Consider the following 18,193-nt stretch of genomic DNA (forward strand, 5'->3'; position numbering starts at 1 on the left):
TAGCAATGTTGTTCATGTATGTGATACTGTCCCAGCCCTGGCTGCAGAAGCCCATGGTGCCAAGACTACTTTTTGATGAGCTGTGCTCAAAATAGCAGGGGAGGGGGATTGTTGATCTGCTTTTCCCACTGTCTCTCCAGTGCTACAAGGTAGAAGGGTGTCTTGCTCTACTTTCACAAACAGTAGGGCTGAACTTGCTGCCTTTGACTCAGCCCTGGTGGGAGAGACGGAGATGGTGGATGAGGTCCCATGTGCTTTCACAATTGCTGTCCCCATTTTTCTGGGAGAGCTCAGAGCAAACCCTCCCAGCAGACAAAACTGCTGGGCAAGCATGAAAGTTCTCAGTGTGTCCAGAATGCTGCTAACCAAGTGGAAACTTGAATTCAAGCTACCCATCCCTGTAATTGGCATTTTTATTTTGTGAAGCAGTGCTTCAGCTGGGTCACTTGCTAAACAATGTCTGAAAGATCATAAATCCCAGGTCCTTGTTTACACTCCCATTGCTATCTTGCTCTCCTTCCTGCTAATCAGCCGGGAAGGGTCTGTGGAACCTTGTTTGGGTTTGGAGCAGGGCTGTGGTTTTGAGATTCCAGGATGCTGAATCTCGTCCCAGGGACAGGCTTGGATGCTCTCCTGCCTTGGAGCCTCTGCAGCAGGACACTAATGAGCAGCCTGATTGATACTCCAGCCTGTTGCTGTTTTCCTTGGGTTAAAACAGTGTTTGCCTTCTGCTATAACTGCTGAGCAGCTGCAGTGCTGTGGTGGTATATATATATATATATATGTGTGTGCATATATATATGTATATATATATATACATATTCTGCTATAAATACTCTAGTTAAACATTTCCTTGACCCAGCATAGAACAAGTGCTTGTCTCCAGCTGGTCACAGAAATAAAGGAAGTGAGTTCCAAAGCAATATAGTGATTAAGCTTTTTCTTCCTGAATGCTGCACAAAAGGTTTTGCCTTCAAGAATGGATTGTGAGGACATTATTTTAGAGAATACATAGGGTGTTGCAGGTGTATGTGAAGTTATTCTGTTAAGATTGGTATTGTGCAGACAAGCAGGGAGGTTGGCTCCTGTTTTTAAGAACTGTTTCTGAGATAGCAACACTTTGAAGGAGGTCAATATGGAAATATATTTACAAATGCATCCATGTTTCTCAGTGCTTCTGGAAGTAATAAGCAAGTTTTTGAATCCTCATTTAGGTGAAGTTCACCTTTCCATGAGGAGAGGGGGGAAACTGGGCCTTCTGAAAACTGAAAATATTTTGAATAAGTGGCCTTAATGTCTGAGCTAAACTTTAGTCTGTTCTTTCTTCACTGTTCGGCTGAGGTCGGGACTGAGTTTTCCTTGGGGACACGGATGGGAGGTTCCCGTGCAATCCTGCCCCTGCCCTTCTGTTGCCCAGCCCTTTGTAACGTTCTTGTTGATCTCATTTCCAGCTGGGCTCTTGCCACTGTTTTATATAAACCAAATGCTCAAGCAAAAGCAGCGTAGTCAGACTTCTTGTTGAAAACTTGTACCCCTGCCTGGCTCAGAAACTCCTGGAAGTTACTGTAGTTCTCCTAGTTGGATGGGTATGGCAGCAACCAGCCTACTTTAGTTAGATCCATTGCTAAAGACAAGACCTTTTGTGCCTCCCTCCCACCTCCTCCTCTCGAAGTGGTATATACCTTTTTTCTGGGTTATATAGGGTTGTTTTAGTTGGTCCCTTTGCTTCTCGTCATCTGAAGGTCTATGCAAAGTGGTCTTGGAAAGACAGGAGATGAAGTAAGATTCTGTCCTGCACTAATGGCCTTGAAACCCACTGTTATGCAAGAGGCTTTACAACCAGTACTGGTCAATAATTCACTTTAGTGATTAAGGCTTTGTGCATTGCGTTGATATCAGCTTGGCACATAGCAAGGTATTGCACTTTCTTTTACTGCATTGCCCTTTGAACTGTAGTACTTGTAGCTAATATTCTTGATCAGCATTTGGACCTCATTGGTGTAATCCGTGTTGTGGTCTTATTGCTCCCAGCTATAGATCTTCCCTTCCTACCTGAGCTGTGGAGTTGCTTCATGCCTTCTATCAAATAGCATGCCTTGCTTAGTGTCGGCTTTATGTAGGAACTGTAAATATTTTTTGTAAATTTGGAAGGATGAGGTGTTTTTATGGTTTTGTGTTGTGGTTTTTGTTGTTGTTGTTGTTGTTTTTTTTTTGTTGTTGTTAGTTTGTTTGTTTTGGGTTTTTTTTACTAATTCAAAAATTATTAAACTTGGAAGCAGCAACCGACTTGAGAGTCTGTTGAGTCAAAGCAAAGACTGGCTTCACAGCATAGAGATTGATCTGCTACTAGTAGCTGTTTTTTATGGGCTGGAAAATATGAGGCAGCTTACTAATTAACCAGTGTAATGAGCTGTACGGTGAAGATTGCACCCTAGGGACCTAAAGGCTATGGGTGACAACTTGCAGTATATGTGTGAGTGGTATATTCAGCTTATCTCACCTTTCTGCATGCTGAAAATAGTGCGATAGTCAAGAGAGCCCCTGAAGTCAACCTCTCCAGTAGATCCATCCTACAGAATGTATTCTGTTGGGGTCTGATATAAAAGGAGCTGTTAGAGGGGAAGCCAACAACTGCAGGCATGAGCTAAATACCAGGAAAAGCTTCGAGGTCCCTTGAGATGAGATTTTGGACTAGTCGAACACAGCTGAATTTGTAGGCCCACTTGCACAACACGATGAGCCACGTGCCAAAATCTTCTACCTCCAGCATCTGGCAGGATGTCCAGATGAGATACCGGCGATTCCTCAAAGATTCTTGTAGGCTTGGCTGGGCATACAGGCTGCTGCACAGGTGTGTCTGTGACTATACCAGCTGCACCTTGATGCCCCAGCACCGAAACCTTTCTGATAGTGGGAGGTGACCCGCAGATTAGTTGTGTGGGACTGAAGAGCCACCCAGTGGCAGTCTCTCGCAGCCTCCCCACCAACCAGAAGTGGTTTGCAGCAAACTGGTTTGGACAGTGGTCAACAGTTGGCTAAATGTCTATGTGCCATTTGATGACTACAGTGGTATAACCCCTTCCTCCACATAGGTGGAAGATACTAAGCAGTCCTTGACCTCTGGTTCTGCATAATTGCTGGTCTTGCTGCAGTCCACGGATTTATTTTTCAAGCCACATCCTTTTTGCTGTTGTAATCTTATTCTACAGATTATACCAATTTTATTAGTATTCTAATAGGCTTCTTCTCTAGACAAGTCACTGGTGGTGTTTGGCTTTAGAGATAGCTCTTGTTTGCTGTTGACTTTTTTAAAATCAAAATGAGGTACAGTGTTTGGCTTTGGTAACAGTATTTATATTTTAGTATTTGGCAAGTGAGTCTTCTCAGGGGAAAAGTCTGGCTTAAGTAGCTGAAAACTTTGCAGAGCTGTCACTGCTGCTCATTGTGCAAAGAATTTAGCATTGACAGAAAATGAAAAGGCTTATGATGAACTTGTATGAAAACATGAACCTCTCGTGCACAAATCTGTACTCCTGTCATTTGTATTGCGGTACCATCTGCAGTTAAGATTTTTCTGCTGTCTTTTAAAACTTTGTCTTCCGTATATCAAAAGGCCTTAGTACAAAGAACTATATTCCTATTAAATTGCAGGTTTTGCAAATTAATCTGAAGTTTATTCCATGAGGATGCAGCCCACATGAATCTTTTACATTTCTCAATTATAAATGTGTCTAAACTGATGTCAGAAAATGGATTAGAACAACTTCGCTGTTCAGAAATCTTGGGCAGTCACATGTGCTCCTCAGTAGTACAATTTCAGTTATAAAGCACTATTTCCTTGAGTAGTGACTTGCAGGCTTTTTGGTCTTATCGACCTTCACCTCATGCTGTTGTAATTGCCCAAAACAAAATGTTTTCTTTGAGGTGTGATAGGTGCAAGGTGCACTTCATGGTGAGTTAGGTGGAGCTGCAAAACTGGCTTAGAAATATTCTCCACTCCAAGTTCCTTCTACCAGCTTCTGCTTTGGCTCAAAGATGACGTAGCAGGAAGGATGAGAAGGTGCCCCAGAACTGGTGGTTCCCTGCTCAGGCCTGAGACCTGTCTGCAGGGCTGACCGGAGCAAACCCTGGTGGTACCGCAAACACCTGCAGCATCTTCAGCGCTGGCTTCCACCCTGGGAGATGCAGCACATCTGGCAACTGCTTTTTCAGTGGAAGTGCAGAAAAGGTTCCCTTGGTCACCTTTAGTTTCTCTCTCCCTTTACAATAAAACCCACCCAACGCCGGACTCCCCATTGCCTGTGATCGTAAGGGAATAACTTGTTCATTTATTTTTTTCCACATGTCCCCTCTCCACACCCACCTTTTGTGTCTTTTGAATTTAATAAAGTGGGTGACTCAGTACTAAATATAAAGCCTGCTTCCGGCATCATCTGCCTGTGGCTCATTTCCTGGAGCTGACATCAGTGGAGCCTCCGATTTCCTTACGAAGTAGCGAGACACGAGATATCCTTTGCACGGTGTTCTGGGCATACTTGCTGACTTCTTTGGTGACTGCATGGCTCCCTGCTCTAGGCTGTGAATAACTACTCAGTTAATTACTAAGCTGATAGCTGTTGGAGCGCAGGGTAAATCAGGCAATTCCTCAAATCTGTGTTGCATTGCAAAAATCGTACTCGGGTTTGCAAGTGTTTTTTAAATAAAGACTAACTTTCAGTCCCTACTACATATGCAAGTTTTTTATTAAATAAGCATGAGCCTGACTAATGTCTTGCTTTCTTCCTGATGACAGGCTTGCTGAAAGAGCAGTTCAGGAAGCTTTTAAGGGGGAAATCTAGCAAAGATGGATCTTTTTTTCTTTAAAAACACTGATAAATTGAGGACTTAGGTCAAATGCTTGCTCCTCTGTTGTCAAATCCTTCCATAGTTGTTTACATTGATGGAATGTACTCTGCAGTTGGTCGCGACTGAAAACAAAGGCAAGAAGCTTATAAAACCTCAATTTGAATTAAAAAAAACACAGGGGAGAGTGCTTCTATCCGTCTCTGCACAATTTATCTTTAAAAGAGTATGTGAACAGAACTGGAGGAGAGGAGCATCCAGGACGTGGTAAATGGTCAATGATCCCAGTCCAAAATGGGATAGTGGCTGGCCACTCAGCTTTGCTCTCTAGAGCCTTGGCTCGTAAAGTGTGGCAATTTCTTTCTGATGCACTATTTGGGTTACCTGGTTTCTCTTCCAGCTAGTTACTCCTTTGGCTCTGTCCGCTCTCCTTTCTTCGGGAGGATGCTCTCGAAAATGCTTGTTATGTGGCACCAGAGCAGGCAGATCCAGGCAGAGGTAGGAAGCTGAGCCACCTTTGCTGATTGTGGACACCCAGCCAGCTGATGCTCTGCTGGCTCTGGGATCTCCTGGGGCTGGTGTGGCCCAGCCCAGCCCTCTGACCATGGGGGTTTCTCTAGCATGGGGATGCTGGAGGGGACCAGCTTGTCCTACACCCCCTTGGCTGGATGGCAGTGGAGTTGTCTATATCCCAGCAAACAGCTTTTTTAGGCAGGAGCTAGAGGTGCCTACAGGCAAAAACCCCTCCCAAAAAGCACTAGGGCTAGTGTAGCATGCCCAGGGACTTAGACATTGCCGTGAGTTTCATTAGTTGCCTTGTCACGCTAATATTGGAAGATGTATGTCTCTTGGTGTTGCTAACGAGAGGTGGAAAAGACTACTTCTGAAGTGGGCAGGAAAACTGGGTGTCCAGGAGCAGGTGGCTGTTCTCTTCTGGGTGGTGATACTCACTGGAGAGAGCAGTGGGGTGGCACAGTCTGCTGTAGCTGAAGGCCAGCACATTGCATGTGCTCTCTTCCTGCCCCAGACCTTTGCCAGAGGGTCCGTTCTTGAGGGCTAGTGGTGAGAGTGACAAGGTGACTCCTGGATTTACCCTCTCTGCTCCCTTGTCACCTGGAGGGCAGTGTTTGCCACTCCCACAGCAGTTGCTGAATAACCTCTGGAGGGCAAATATGTCTTAGTGGCTTCCCAGTGAAACTTGGCAGCTGGAGCTGGGGAGGAGATGTGTCCTTGCGCAATGGTGTTCTGGAGGGATCCTGTCAGTGTTGCATGTCCTCCTCACGTGTAATTTTCCATCCTGATGCCCCATGCAGGAGAGCAGACATCTCACCTGAGTAGAGTAGAGTAACTTCTGAGCATCCTGGGTGTCCTGTGCTTCCCTAAAAGGTTTTCTTAAAGAGAAAAATACACTGCTATGCTAGCCTGATCGTAAAACTTCCTATTTTGGAAGAGTGTGGGGAGTGGTGTGTGCCCAGCTATGCCAGAGGAAGTGGGCAGGGAGTGCCTGGGGAGCTGCCTGCCCGCTGCCTGCCATCACCACACCCCAGCACAGCAAGTCTCGGGGCATGACGTGCAGATGAGTGGGTGCTTGCGCTGTCGAAGTGCTATTTTAGGTTTGAGTGTAATTGCAGGTTGGATCAACAGGGTGGATTTGAAGTATTTGGAGAGCAGAGTGCTTTTAAAGCAAAAACTGGCTATTGTTGATATTTTGCAAATGTGGAAGATAGATATTTCAGGTGCACTGTGTGTGCATCAGTTGAACTTCTCCTCATGGTGGAGCCCCTGAGGACCTGTGCTGACTGGGGGCAGTGGGTGGCAATGCTCTTTCCCTCCCCGGCAGGGGGACCAGTAGTAGCTGTTAGCCCAATAAGAAGTTTTAGACTCACCTAAAAAAAGAGAAGTGGGGGCTGGAAGACCCGTGTGCTGGTGGTTTTTAGGTGTCTGCCTCTCCAGTGTGAATCTTCAACCTGCACACCTGCAGGTGCTGCTTTTCTGTCCTAGCAACACAGATGTCAGAGACAAGGGGAGGAGTGCTTTTTCTTTTCCTTCCCCAAATCAGCCATTGCTGCTGCAATGATTCTGCTGTTGATAGAAGTCACAACCTGGTTTGGGAGCTGGGCTTTGGCACACTCTCCCTAGGACCTGTCAAGCCCCAAAGCCTAAGACTTCCTAAACCTTACAGGATTAATTTATACTGTGCAATGTGTTCATACTCAGAACGAAAAGTGGAGGGACTAAACTCCCTGAAGTAAGTTTATTCAGCTTTGTTGACTGTTTGTCCCAAGACTTTACGAGCTGGATGCAGTCTCCGGTTTGGATCAGAGCAGGCAGATGTGCTCCTTGCACCAAGGAGCTGACGTGATGCTGAAGCCAGTTGCTGATGCAAGTCAGAGCAAAGTTGTTTCCCTCTAAACCTGGTGCGCAGACAACCTGGTCTTGGTGGAGTGCAGAAGTGTTTTTCAAGCCATTTTTTTCTTTCAAGTGGCAGCTGCAGTTCTGGGCATAAAACCCGCTATTTTAGTTTCCATTATATTTGCCATTCTGAGGAAGCTAACAAGTTGTGGGTTTGGGGTTGGGTGTTTGTTTTTTTTTTTTTGTACTTCTTTTGAAACTTTACAGCTGGAAGCTAAATTTTCAGGTGATACCCAAGAAAAGGGAACAGGCGATGACTCAACTTTCCTGGCTAACATAATTTTTAAAAAGAAAAAACCAATGACTGTATTGGTCAAGTATTTTTAATTTTTAGAACATTAATGGGTTCTTCAAATTCATCACTAGTTCAAGTATTGTGTTTATTAGTAAGTGACACCCTTTCCTTTTAGCTATGGGAGGGCTCAAGCATTATGGACTTAACAGGAATAGAAACTTTTGAAATATGTGATTATAATTTGGAAATCCCACTTAACCTTTTTGATGATTGATTCTACTCCTGTGCATTGCATCAGCAACAACATAGTACATGATGTTTCTGTTTCTTGTGTCTTCCTGGTTGGCAGCAGATGTCTGTCTGTATTTCCTCTAGAGCAGACAGGGATTAACTGTGGAGGTAATGCAATATATTACTATATGGATCAGCTTTGAACTCTGTATTTACCACCCATTCAGACTACCTTATTTTTGAGGGGGGAAATTTGAGGTGAAAGAGCAGGCAGCATCTTCTTTCAGTGTGGACTGAGTCCAAATAGGTCTGGATCCTCACTGCTCTGTTCATGAGTGCCTGGTGATTTTAAAGACATCCGTAAAATAAGTACAAAAAACAATATCCAAACTCCATACCACTGTTTGGCTGAACAAGCTGAGAGCTAGCAGTACAAAATGCATTTAATTTAAAACATTAAACGTAAAAACTGTTATTGTCTTTATTAATTAAAAAAGAAAGTTTGATTACCTAAAAGTTCTATATCTTACTGCCTCCTGTCCCTAAGTGTCAAACAATAAAAGAACAAAAGATTGTTGTTGGGGGGGCATCCCTCCATCCTTGCTTCATATGTGTATGATGCTCCGAGCTGCTTGTCCCTTAGCCCTTCCTAATGCATTTTTTTTGCCACATGACCACATCCCTTCTGTGGCTCTCGGGAAGCGACCTCCCATTTGCTGGGCGGGGATGGTGGGAGGAATGCTGGCTGTCCAGATCCCTGCCCTGGGCGTGGGAGACGCTTCAGCGCTCGGGCCGGGCGAGGGAGCGATTCACCTTCCCGAGGAGAGGAGGAGAGGCAAGGTAAGGGTGTTAGCAGCTGCGGGCTGGCCTTGGGATGCTGCTGGCTGCTGCTGGGTTCTGGCTGGCTGTGTGGATGCAAGCACATACCAGAGACTGCCCTGCCACGACTTGTTTTGCTTTTATTTTCTTTGCGAGATATCTAGTGATTCCTAACACTGTAGCAGATAAAGGAAAATAACTGTAGGCAGAACGAAAATATTAAGTTTGGGTTTTAATGTGTTTTAAAATTGGAATTTATCTGTGCACCTGACTGAGCAGCACATACAAACAGAGCAGCAGCAAGTGCTGTGACTGACTTTGCATCACTGAGTATTTAACTTTTCAAGTGCGGACGGAGGGTGTGCCTTCCCAGAAATCTCAATCTGGGGCACATCTTACCCTGTCTCAGTCTGCAGCAGGTTTTTAAAAAGCAGAACTGCTTGAACTTGCATGTTAGCAGTGTTAAATATTTAAACCTTTGCCTTGCAGAAAGTGTGAGGAGCTCTGCGTACTTCTGGGAAATGGCTGTAGCCTTCTGGCTGTGATGGCTTCCTAACTTTTTGGGCTCTTTTGCCGGTAGAGAATGGGCTCTGAGTGCTGTTCTGGTGGGAATGGCATATGGTATCACAGCCTGGCTGTGAAGAGTTTATCTTCCTTACTGTGTTTTCTGGTGAGGGCTGGCTATACTTGATGCTGGAAGCTGATGTAGACCCTCTCCAAATATTTAGCAGTCACTGTTGGCTAAAACACTTATACAACAAGTACTTTTAAGTATCAGACTGAAATGCTGAATCTTTTGTGCTGAAAAACTTAGACTTAGCATGTGTGAAAACCTATAAAACACATCTAGTGTAGCTTTTTCATGTCCTGATTTTGTTTATACTCAAGGTATTGCTCTGAGGTTTTGCTTAGCTATATTTTATTTCTACCCGGCATTTATTCTACAAAACATCTGGCTGTAAAGTGTGATTTCCACAGCTGGTGTCCTCTCACACCCTCCTGAAATTCAGAGTAGTGATGAGGTTGCCTGCTGTTTACAGTGCACACATTTCTTTAACCATTACATCTGTTCTAGGGGTATCAGACACTGGCTGAGCTGCTAAACTAAGGGAGGAGGAGAAGGCAAAATAGATTAAAAAGACACAAGAAGAAGTTTGTTCTCAGCTCCAGAAGTGCTAGGTGCATTTTGGAGATCCTGCCTGGCCTTGAAACCTGCTAATCAAGGTGCATTTTGTAGAGATTATTAATACTTGTCCAAATTTCAAGAGTCACGGAGTAGAGTTCGTCTGATTCCAGATTGGCAGCTGCTACATTTTGCTCCCTATCGCTCCTCCCTGTAGTAAGTCAAATTATAGAGAGGTGTGGGGAACACCCTGCTGTAAAAGTAAATGTGATTTCACTCTCATGGCAGCCTCCTGGGAGGCAAAGACAGCAGCTCTCCTGCTTTTCTAGCCATTTCACATTAATCTTTGAGATTAATCTTTTGTTATGGGTAGATAGGATTGGTACCATCTTCTCTAGAGAAAATAAATGTTGAATTTACAGGGTTTTTTTTCTAATTTCAAAACCAGCTAGGACAACTATGCAACAACACTGATTTATTGCAGTTTAGTGTTGCTTTCTTGTACTGAATCAAATTATTTTGACTTCTTCCCCTTTTCCCCTAGCGCTTTCTAAATAATATTACAAGCAGCAGGGGAAGGGGAAAAAGGTTTTTCTTCTTTTATCAGGAGCTCTTTCTGGTAAGAGATAAGTTACTGAAATTCCTGGTTTTTAAGTGACTTTTGAAATATAATTCCAATGCTTAGAGTATGGTTTGTAGTTTCTAGTGGTTTGTTTCATATTTAAGACAGCATTCGTCAACACACTTCTCAGAATGTTTATCATCTGGGCAGCAGTCGCCAGGCTGCCGGAATTTCAGCCCTGGTTGTGCCATTTCAGGACAGCTCTGTTTATCTTCAGACTGATAAAACAGTCTGCAAAATCGCTCAACTGCAGCTGTACCTTCTAAAAGATTGCACGAAACCCACCCTCCCAAAATTAATTGCTGAAACTCCCTGTTGTCCAGCTCGCCAGGGATCGGCACCATCACGCTGGGTGTTTGGCTTGCAGGAGCTTGTTTGCTGGCATTGAATAAGCAGTGACTGTACCATGATTTAATTTAGGGATCGGGCTGATTCCCCAGCTTGGGCGGAGGGGAAGTTTAAGAGATTGAGTAATGCTTCTTGCTTTATCATGGCATATTGAATATCAGTTGCTTTACCTGCCAAGCAAAGGCCCTACCTGGGAGAGGAGGCTGGAGATGCTGGGTTGATGGAGATGAGTCTGGGCTGGGTGGCCTTGACTCCCTTCAACCTTTGAATCACTTTCTCCACCTGCTGGGGACCAGGACACAGGCTGAGGTCTACAGCTCACCCTTGTAAGGAACTGGGCTCCTTTCAGTCTAAATATTGAGAAATCGAGAGGCACATGCTTAAAGCACATTTAGGCTAACATGCAGGTCTCAGCAAGCAGGTTCCAGTTGCTTCTGGGGAAGAAAATCAGCACTGATTCAGCCTTGTGATTCTCATTCCTTCTGGCTTATGCAGGCAGGGAACCCATTGGCTTTCTCAGAGTCTTGTTTTAAAATCAAGGATGCCTTATGCCAACTTCTGCGATGCCTGATAAGAGGTGGGTCCTTTCTCAAAGTCATTTATGGTTAAGAAACAGAATAAGCAGAAGGAAGTGTTTAATGCTGCTCTTTACTTAGGGAATAAGCAAGAATAAGAACTGCTATAGTAGCAGCATAAGAATTTCCTGAGAGGCTGTCATGATTTTTCTGTGTCTGAGTCAGGAATTTAAATTTAGCCTTCTGAGTCTCAGCCCATTAGCTGACATCTGACCCTTGTACCCCCTCTCTTTTACCTTCTTGCACTGAAGTTTAAATTATCTCTGAATGTTATTTGCTTTTGCAGGTTCCAGGCAGGATGCATGTTATTTTCTTCCTTTCCTGAGAAGTCTTGAAAGGATCACCTGTTTCATGTTGTACTAATTAGTTAATAGGGAATATTTCGGTTCTGTTTTCACTAGATGTGAACAAATTATCGAAATTCAAAAGTGAGTTAAACCAATCCAGCAGGTTATGATCTCAAATGTGCTCTAATTTTGGAGTTGTTGCTCTGCTAAAACCAGAGGTGTGACAAAATGCAACGTTTAGAAGTATTTGGCAAAGAGGCTTTTAAGAACTGACTCATTGGTGCCTTGAGCAGTATTTATCTGGTTTCTACTGTGCCCTGCAGATTCTAAGTAGTCTGTAGATCATGCAAGAGAGTTGGAGCAGCAAGGTGGCCTGTACGCTGCGAGTCTGCAGTGTGGTGATGTGTGTGAACGCTGCAAGGTCTCGCAGGCAGCTGCTCTCCTCCTTGAAAATCAGCACTGCCCCTGCTTTGACCATCCATCTAATCCACTTGGTCCTGATCTTCCATGTCAGGAACCTTCAGAGAAGAGTGTAGGTCTGCAGGAAGATTTATGTGCTTCTCCTTTCCATTTGAGTCCCAAGTCAGTTCTACATTTCTGTTGGTTCAGTCTCCTCGTAGTAAGTGCTGGGTCATGACGGTAGGAAAGCATCCGTCTACTCTGCTCCAGGATCGCGTGTCAACCCTTTATGCGCATCAGTGGCAGCTCTGGCTTCTAGTCCTTCAGGGCTGGATGGGGAATGTGTTTGGGGAGGCTGCATTGAGGACTGGGGAAGCATTTCTTTCCCTCCCATGTGCAGCTGGAGCAAAGACATTTGCGTTACTCTGAATTCTGCTCCCCTCCAGGCCTTGGGCAACTGGATATCATGTGGCTACGCATCCTCAGCTGCTTATCTTTCTGTTTTCTGCATCTACAAGACAGAGGGAATTGTGTACTCAAATTTCTGTGTCATATCCCCAGCTTTCAGTATTCTGCATGCTGCACTGAAGGACATGGCTTTCCTGGGCTTTTAGCAGGGGCCTGATTCCTGTTAGATGCTGTGAGCGGGTTTAATGCTGATTTTTGTTTTTCTGTGTGTACTGGCTACAGCTGCATTCTGGGTCAGGGTGCTGAACATACTGACCATTATCCATGCCTGACTGCACCCCAAAAAGGCTCCTTGAATGTGCAGGGGAGTCAGAGGCATGTGAATTGGCTGATGGGTCAGTGGCTGTTTTTACGAAGGGATTAAGATGATCGAAGCTAGTGAATCTGGTTCTGTCTTAAAGGGAGAGAAAACACTTTGACCAGCATGCAAAAAGTGAAAGATTAGGTTGTCCGGGATGACAAAGTATGTTGGGGCAGCAGTTAAATTCTAAGCAGAAGGCATAGGAGAACTGGGTTGCTGTGGTTGTTTCCATACCATTGGAGTGACCCTGCCTCTGTGCAGCCCAGGTCCTTGCTGGGCATCTACGCCAGCCCTGCTCAGAAAAATCTCTGTCACTATTCTACCCAAGTCTAGCTGGGAGAACTTAGGTTTTTAATCTGGACCTGCTGGATGAAGGTGCATGTCCAGAGGTAGCTACCACATTGAGACATCTCTCCAAATCTGGAGAGAGCTGCTGGCAAACCAAGTGCAGTGACTAACTGCAGGATGTGTCTCTGATCCTGATGGATTTGACAGATTTTTCCTCTGCAACAGCAGTGAGTTGTGTAACAACAGGAGCAAAGTCTCACAATCTGCTCCCAGGTGAAAATAAACATAGCAGGAAGCCTGTCGCCCCCAGCATGACAGCTTCAGGGATTCGAAAGAATATAAAGCAAAATCCACTAATAGGGACTTCTGTTGACTTAAAGATGCATCAAAAACATCAGCTGAAGGTAATCTTTATATGGGATTGGGAAGATGTGAGCGGTAAGGTGCCTGTTCAGTAGGAATTGCTATCTGTAGTCTAATGTCTTTTCCCTGTGATGCGCAAGTGGCTCTATAACAGCTGGTGGGCTGCACAATCAGCATGGACGAGTCAAAGTATGTACTCTGTGTGTACTGAATGTACTGCGTGTAAAGGCAGTAGCTTGAGGAAGCTGGAGAATTGGGAGGTGAGAGGTAGTGATGTCAAATAGCAAGACAAGCTTAGAGAATTTCAATATTAAGATTGAATTTGTGTGTAGCTGGTCCTTGGCCTGTTGAGGTGAGTTTTTTTGATGCTATGCATGGACAAAGAAAGCTGGATTAATAATGAAATAAAGCTGGATTTGGTGATTCCTTTGCAGGTGTTACAGCTTAGTGTGGTCCAGTAGTTAAAGCATTACAGACTTTGAGAGCAGAGCTGTAGTTTCATTGGTGTTGAGCCTGATGTACATGGGGCTGGGAAAGCCTGCTTGAAGGGAAGAGCCACAGACGAGAGATACAGCTACTTGGCCAAGTCTGGCACTGCAAAGAAATAACCTGCTCAAAGCTTTTTGTGCTCCTTTCCCCCCAAGGCAAGGAAAAGAACTGAGTTGATACAAACACCTCCATATTTTCCATGCATGTGTACTACATTCTTGCGAAGAGCAGCAGCGAAGCAATTTCTGGAGGACACTTGTTTGTAGCAGTGTCACACTGTTGGTGAGTTGTTAGACACTGCAACGGTGCCATCTCTACGCATGGGGTAGCATCTCCTAATCGCTGCTCTTACCAGGATGACGCCTATCACCACGCAGAAAGACAAAAGCATGGAAAAGGTCTTGTTTCAGCCTGTGTCCCCGACTAGTGACTGTCTGGAAGGTAATTGCCAAAGAAAAGTTTATGTGTTTCCAGCAGCCTTGTGTTTGCTAATAACCGCACACAACAAATGGTGCTGTCTTGGAAGAACTTGATGAACAAAACGTTGTTTGAAACACACAAACTGATTATGAGCAGGAGAGGATGGATTGCATGATAGGTTTTTGTTTACAGGCCATCAATCTCTAAACTCGCCTGTCTCCCCCAAAGCAGAGGTAGGTATTTATCTTGCAGGACTCATCAGAGTGCACTGCAAGGTTTTGCTTCCTCCTGTTGCTGTCAAGTTTGAAGATGTCTTTAAAACCCCAAAGGCTTTGCTTGGACTGGACCAGAAAAAGGAGCCAGCAGAGCTGCTGGGTGCACCTGATGATGAGGTGTGTGGGGGTGCATGTGCCCTCTTCTGCCTGCAAACATTTCTAAATGCAGCTGGTGCCCATGGACAAGGGTTCCTGCAGTGTCAGGAAATCCCTGCAATACCCCAATCGCCTGGAAAAGGATACAAAGAAAACTCAGGCTTTCAGTCCTCACCAGTGACTCGCTTCCCTCACTGCTTTGCCCTGAGCAGAGTGGCTGCCCAGGTTAGCCCAACAGCTCCAGAATTTGCAGAGCCATGCTGGGATGCACATGATGACGGTGGCGGCACGGACAGGGTCTGTGCAGCAGTAGGGGAGAATCTCTTGCTGCAAAGGACTAGGACAGACTTTGTGGTGGCCAAGATTCATACATCTTGCAAAAGGAGCCAAGGGGCTGGATGGGGCAAGGCAAGCAGCGGAGTGCGGATAGTTACTCCATGCTCTGATGCGGCCCTTGGCAGGGCCCAACCCAACCTGCAAAACAGGGAGGAAGAGGAGGATGGGGTGAACCACAGGAAGCCTGAGGGGCCAGATGCTATGCCAGCTGAATCACCGGGATTCCCTCCAAATTAGCCAGGCAGCTGTGTCAGTGCCTTGTGCTGCAAGCCCAGGGGCTCTGGCACTTGCCATGGCTCTTGGGGGAGACCAAGTGCTTGCCTGTCCCCCTCATTATACATAAAGCAAGGCTGCTACGTGCTGGGTTAGTGGTCAGACATAAGGGTTTTGAAATATTTTTATTAGCTAATGCTGACTGACTTGCCTTCTCATGTCTGGAGCCTTTGTCATGAAAAAGCAGCAAAACCACAGGTTTCTCTGAGAAGGGGAAGATGTACGGGGTGAGTCACTGCTCCAGTCTAGGCCTAGCTTGCTCTTTTTTTTTTTTTTTCGATCGTATGGAAAAAGAACGTATTAATACCTTTTTGTTGACACTTTAATATGTCTCTGCATTTGTCTGTTTGAGTAAACAAATTTATGCTGTTAATCAGTCAGTTGTTGAGATATTAAAACAGGATGAGTTTGGGAGGGACAAAGCGTCTCGGTTTTCAAACTAACACGGAGCTGCTAAGAAGGCAAATTCTTCCATTTGGATCAGCAGTGAATTCCAGCTCTGTTTCTGTTGGAAGTGTTTGAGTGGCTGTTGGGAAATACTTGGTTTCTGTGCTTTCAAAATTGAATTAATCCTCCAGCTTTTAAGGAGATGCACAAATACCTGAATGCTTCTCCCTCTGTCCTGCTATTTTTGACCCATCCTCTGTGCAGGATGCATGTCCCAGGACTTCCCTTCTTGGGGAAGAGTCCTGGGGACTTTTTCTCTGGCCTTGAGTGTTCTTATGTTGCTGTCTGAGTAGTTAATTTGCCCAAATATCCTGGTTAGCTTTTGACACTTGTGCTGGAAGTGCTGAGCTCCACAGCCCCTACATCCCTCCAGTGACAGTCACCGCTGCAATGCTGTGTCTCCAGGTGGCTTACAGCTGTTAAAACACATGGTCTAGGGCAGCTTTTATTTGACCTGTATTGCAGTTCTGTCTGGAGAGCAAATAAACTAACCCTGATTCAGTGACTGTAGTGTGTTTAGAAGCTATAAAACTCGTTTGCACAGAAACTTGATACAACTCCTCTCAGGGAAGGGAGTTGATATTTGAAAACCTGAGATGTACTTAAAGCAGCTCTGATCTGCAGCACAAAGTGAAGTCTTCAGGGGACAGAAACGGGCTGCACCGTCTGCCAGACACTCGCTTCTGTCAAGCTGCTTTAGTGCTTTGTGTGTTACGGAGCTGCCTTGGCTTTTCTTCTGTGGCGTGAGCGAAGAAGGCAGGAGCAAAAGGGATGTGGAGCAGGAATTGCTTCCTTATACACTGTATTTATGTGTGCATTGACCTATGGACTGTTTGTCACCAGGGTGTAAAATGGGTGTGGGATCACTACCTCACTTCTGTCTTCTCTTTTCCCCTTGTTGTCTCTCTAAAATGGGTCTTTAAATGTGAGTTTGTCTTTGGCTGTCATTGCATGCCCTTGGAGGAGACTTTTCTCCTGGTAGAAAGGACTGGATGTGGTGAGGCGTGAGCAGCGGTCCTGCATCCCCACAGGGCTTCTAGTGGGGCAGCTGATGTGTGATCCCTATGCCAGGGTGATAAAAGGGCTTTTTATCTCCATGAAGACAAAGCCTCTTGTTTGAAAAATGCATGTGAATGAAAAACACGATTCTCAATGCCCTAGACTCAGCTATTAAACAAAAAAACCCTCAGGCAACAAAAGTCTGAAAAGCTTCCTTGCCTCCCAACCCAGTGTACCAATGTGAGTGTAATACCCCTCCATTGCAAAAAAAAACTATGTAAAATTGCTTTGGGAGCTTAGCAGTCCCTGTCAACTTTAACTTTGTGGCCCACTAACCTCTTCATATACTGTTTTGTTTGTTACTTTCCCCTTTTCAGACAGCTATAACAAGGTCAGGTATCACCTTCTTCTCAGGTTCAAATTCTCCATCTGTCCTCCCAAGCTGAGAAATAGAGAAGGAAGAAAAAATATGAAAACTGAGATAGACCTGCTTTATAGACTGTTGGTGACTTTTAGTGACTGTTAAACATCTTGTTATGTCCACTGGCAGCCCTGCAGATGCTGGGAGATGGGGTCCGATGTGCTTTCCTTCGTGTCTCTGCAGTGATGCAACTTCTTGTTGACTTTCTCTGCTGCTGGCACCTGTCTGAGCTGCTTTCCCAGGCTGCTTTCCCACACCTGCCCATCGCTCCCATCTCTAACAACTTCATCCTTTCCACACTGAGTGAAGTGTTACAGAAAATGAATATTTACAGCTACAGGCAAACTTGTGTTCTTAAGCTAATAATTCCTTGTGAAGGCAGCTGGGAGCCTCAGACAAAAGAGGTTTGCTAATCAGAGCACAGTCATTTGTGGAACTGAGACTCTCATTGCTTGAGCAGTGAACCAGCCCATTCGGGATCCTGCCTTCTGACAGTCTGTAAATCTGAATTCACCCTGAATTCCTTTTGCTTACAGAGGAGGAGGCAGCTGTGTCTGTTCCCGTAGGCAGAGGAGGAACCTTTTATTTCTCAGCTTGCAGTGACTGTAGCTAACAAAAGTGAGAGCTGGAAAATCTTGGCATGCAAATCTCATTTGAAGTTGCACTGAGCTTGCCCAGATCTCCATTTTCAGAGACTGAGCTAGAGCTAGCATATATGCTAGAATGTGCTTATCAGTGTGTACCTTTTTGTTCATGCATGGGGATTGTCCTGTTTGCATTGTTCCATGAATTGCTAATCTCTCTTGGTTGTATTGCCCCAAGTGCCAACAGGGCACAGTCTGATGTGCTGTCATGCGTGTTGTGGGAAAGGGACATGGGCAGATTGTTGGTGTTTTCCCACCCCTATGGTGATACCTCCTGTCCAGGCTGGCTGGGTGGCACCTAACAAGTGCTTGGAAAGGAGGATTGTAGCAGATGGGTGTAGGAACTGTGTGGTTCATCCTCTCTGTTTCGTTAACACCAAGCAGATCTGATCAAAGTGGGGTTTCTGCATACTTGGGGTTTGAGCATGGCTAATGCCTGCAGCTCTGTGCTTGCTTGTGATGTTCCCACCATGCCTCACT

At 45.2% G+C, this 18,193-nt stretch overlaps 1 protein-coding gene across 3 annotated transcripts in view; it reads left to right on the top strand.

Moving 5' to 3' along the window:
* PLS3 (plastin 3) overlaps positions 1–18,193 on the top strand; it is a 52,893-nt gene that overhangs the window by 11,631 nt on the left and 23,069 nt on the right. Inside the window, exon 1 of one of the 3 annotated variants that reach the window (XM_065846590.2) lies at positions 8,474–8,560. The exons of the other annotated variants lie outside the window; for them this stretch is intronic. The gene's annotated coding sequence lies outside the window, so the exon portion shown is untranslated. Of the gene's footprint in view, positions 1–8,473; positions 8,561–18,193 lie in introns of those variants that run through there. 3 annotated transcript variants of the gene reach the window in all.

Source organism: Patagioenas fasciata, chromosome 11 (assembly GCF_037038585.1).
Source record: "Patagioenas fasciata isolate bPatFas1 chromosome 11, bPatFas1.hap1, whole genome shotgun sequence".
Classification (NCBI taxonomy): domain Eukaryota; kingdom Metazoa; phylum Chordata; class Aves; order Columbiformes; family Columbidae; genus Patagioenas; species Patagioenas fasciata.